This window comes from Orycteropus afer, unplaced genomic scaffold (genome assembly GCF_000298275.1).
Source record: "Orycteropus afer afer isolate SDZICR_OR568_19922 unplaced genomic scaffold, OryAfe1.0 scaffold00003, whole genome shotgun sequence".
In the NCBI taxonomy this organism is placed as follows: Eukaryota; Metazoa; Chordata; class Mammalia; order Tubulidentata; family Orycteropodidae; genus Orycteropus; species Orycteropus afer.
In genome coordinates, this window is record NW_006921590.1 from 22,709,240 (window position 1) to 22,713,148 (window position 3,909).

The window sequence follows — 3,909 nt, forward strand, 5'->3', positions numbered from 1 at the left end:
TACATGCATCCCAAGGTGCACTGGGGGCACCGATGAGCAGTGAGTGACCAGGGGACACTCGTGCCGAAGATGGAACACAGTGTTAACTCTAGCATAATGCTGGTTTTCACATAATATGTTCTTTGCAACTTAACCAAGTTGGTAAGTGAGGAGTGCTTGTATTACTTTAAATGTCAGGATAAAAAAAGAGGTGGGGAGGGGAGATCACACTTGGCATTCTCAAACTGAAAGACCTAAAGAAAAAACTCAACCTCAAGTTGCAATACTGAAGGATTCTGTGGCAAAATATTGAACAATGCAGGAAGCATCAAAAGATGGAAAGAATATATAAAGTCACTCTACCAAACAGAACTGGTCTCTGTTTACCCATTGCTGGAGGCAGCATATGAACCAATGGTATGAAAGGAGTGCAAACTGCACTGCAGGAACTGGCAAAAAAAAAAAAAAACACACAAGCTCCAGGACTTGCCATGCCTACATGATCTGGAAAAAAAAAAAAAAAAAGGGTGGGGGAGTCCAGGTATGACCAAACAGAAGCAATTCCTCTTCTCTCATGAGGTTAGAGGTAGTAGTAAACTCAGAGAACCTTGGGGTAGAGAGAAGTGAACACACAGGAATTGAACACTTTCACAGTTTATTTCCAGTCCACAAACATTTATTGGAACTTACTAAGTGCTTGGCAATGGGGTAGGCTTTGGGCGTACAAAAGGAAATAGACTACCCCTGCTCTTGAGTTGCTGGTAATCTGATGAGGGCACAGGCCTACAACATTGTATTAAGAACTGTAATAGAGTGCACATTGTGGGTTAGGAAGGCTCCTGGAGGAGGTGGTACTTGGGAGAGGAAAACGATGCAGATAAAGTTAAGTAGGAGGAGTAGGAGAAAGAGAGAAGAGGCCAACCATCCCAATTTTCCCAGACTGAAGAGGATTCATGAGACACTGAAGTTTCAGTTTAAAAACCACGACATTACTGGGCAAATTGGGACAAGCTGACCACCATAGGAGAGTCTGGAAGGACCTGTAAGAGTTAAAGCACAATGTTTTCTGGGAGAGAGGGAGAGAAAGCCGTTTTAGGAGGAGGCCCTATGAGCGAAGATAATGAAATGGGAGGTCCAGAGGAGAAGATGAACCACCAGAAGGGTAATGGGGGTGTCTCATAGTATAGTTGTACATGATCCCTGGAAGCACCAATAGAAAAGTGGGAATGTGAGGCTTCAATGAACAGATTATCACTGTGGGTAACTGGAGCTTACTCCCTCTGGAATCTCTGGGCAGGGTATAACAAGACTCAGAGTTGTTCCCTCACAGGGGTGAGGAATCTGGTGCCTTCATCTGCCAGTATTTCTGCCAGTATCCCCAGTATTTCTGGGCCTACTGTACTCAGGCAAAATGCCTTCATGTGAAAATTGAAGATACTTGCAGAAGGAAGCCATGGGATGAGCTGTCACAGAACAGTGACTGACAAGGGGCAATGGTTGTGGCATCGACAACAGTGACGTTGGTTACAATATCATAAAGCCTTACGACTTAGAGTGTGGCCCTTGGATGCACCCCATTAGCTTCACACTTGGAGCTTGTTAACAGAAATGCTAATTCTTAGACCCTTCTCAGAGTTACTGAAGCCTAAGCTATGGGGGTTCTGGTGGTGAAATGTGTAAGGCATTTGGCTGCTAACCAGAAAGTTGATGATTCAAACCTACCAGTTGCTCCATGGGAGGAAGATGAGGCAATCTACTTCCATAAAGATTTACAGTCTTGGAAACCCCATGGGGATAGCTACGAGTCAGAATCAACTTGATGGCAGTGGGTTTTGGTTTTCTAGTTTAATCTATAGGGGTGGGAGTGCAAGAATCTGTGCTTTAACAAGCCCTCCAGGTGCCTCTGATACATGTTAAGTTTGAGTACACTCTCATAAATAATGCATTTTCCTTAACAGAATCCAAACTCAAGTTGCTTCTCTCTGCTTCCCAGGATATTTTCTGCCAGTGGGCATGAGGGAGACGGAAGGGAGCTCTGTTTTGTGTGGATAAGCTTCAGGCCACAAACTCAGACATGCAAGGCAAGATGAGAGTTCTCATTTTGCCATAACTGAACTGAAGAATCCACCGTCTCCTCAGGGTGGAAGCAATCTCAACAGGTTCAAAATTTCATCATTCCTTCACCTCCCCACAGCAGGGTCTCACTTGTGGGTGTTTTCACACAGGACTCAGGTACTTCTGGAGCACAGCTGGTTGGCATCATTGTCACCTATCTAAATGTCAGCCTTCTGAAAGGGCTCCATTCCTGTCTGGCCTCTAGTCACCTCTCTACTGAGGTTCTGCTATGTCCACTTGGTCTCCAAACATGAGGTCTCCTAAGGTTATAGGCTTTGTGTGACACACCCATGCCACTCTTGAGAACATGGGGAATTTCTTCCACCCTCAGCCACACTGCGGCAGGAGAACTATGTGAGACTGCCTCTCACCTACGAGCCTAAACCCACATAAGGCTTTTCTTCTGTTCCTATATCATGTTGGTTGAAGGAAACTCCAGAGTCTTGCCACCGTCCTGGGCTATACCTAGAGATAGGGACACTAGTCTACTTTATCTGAGATTTGTGTTATTTACCTCCATATATACTTTCTGCCCTGGGACTTAACTTGGGGGAGGGGTTTAGGGCAATTTTTCAGGTACCCACTAGAATCTAAGGTCTCTGCTTTCCTTTCAGTTATTCCTCTCCTGGCCCACGGAATTTAAAAAACCTATATTTAATTTTTTTTTTTTTAATTCTCAGGGAGATTATAACAGCTGTTCTTGATTCATTTCCTTCTATCCCCTTGCCCATCTCTGAGTTCACCTAGACCTAGAGATAGGTAGTCACTGTGCTGTGGATTCTTACCACCTCAAGCACCTATATCTCTCTGCCTGTGGGCTTTCTCCAGCATCAGGGAAGCTACTTCATGGTTCTGCAGAGCAGGCTGGAAGTGCTATGGATTTAATATTTTAAATTCCAGATGTCTTGGAGGCCTTGGAGATCTAAAAGGATAGTGTATTTCTGCCCTCCGTTATTCCTCTAATTTTGAGAATATAGGTCTACTTTCTGGTGCAGAGGGCAGGGTGAATACACCATTCTCTATACTCAAATTAGAAAATGCACAGCCGCTGCTATTGTGTGTGTGTGTGTATTTGCATTATACTTTTGAAACAGACCTTCTTAATACAAGGGATTAAAGGGAATAAAGGTGTCTTCAAACCTTGAAATTGTTCTTGGAATAATAATTATATAGGACTTGCGGGATAGCAAGATGAATTATGTTACCAATGTATTAGTATATATTGCTTATCTATAAGTTATTCTTTTAGAAAAGCACAGTGAAGCAATACTGAGCATATTTATCATTATGTTGTCTGCATCCATTCTGTAAACATTTATTAAATAACCACTATGTGCCAGGGCATAAAAAGATGCATAAAATGTGGCAAGTTAGGTCCATAATTAATTATAATCTTATACTGCATTGAGAACAAGCGTAGAGATGTATTACAAATGAATGTCTAGGTGAATGTGAAGAGGAGTCCCTGGGAGGTGCAAATGTTTAACATGCATGGCTGCTAATTGAAAGGTCCGAGGTTGGAGGTCACCCAAAGGGTATCTCAGAAGAAAGGCCACTGAAAACCTTATGGAGCACAGTTCTACTCTGACACACATGGGGTTACCACAATTTGAAATCAACTCAACAGCAACTAGTTCTAACTGGTTTAAATGGGGGGAGGGGGAAGAAATTTAATATCTGATATTTCTCTAAGCCTAGAGATGAGCAACAAAAGCATAATCACCTTTCCACCCATGCACAAGTTGTAAGATCTTAGAAATCTTTGAGAGATCTCACAGTTCTTTTCTTTCTTTCTTTTTTTTAAAATTTATATGT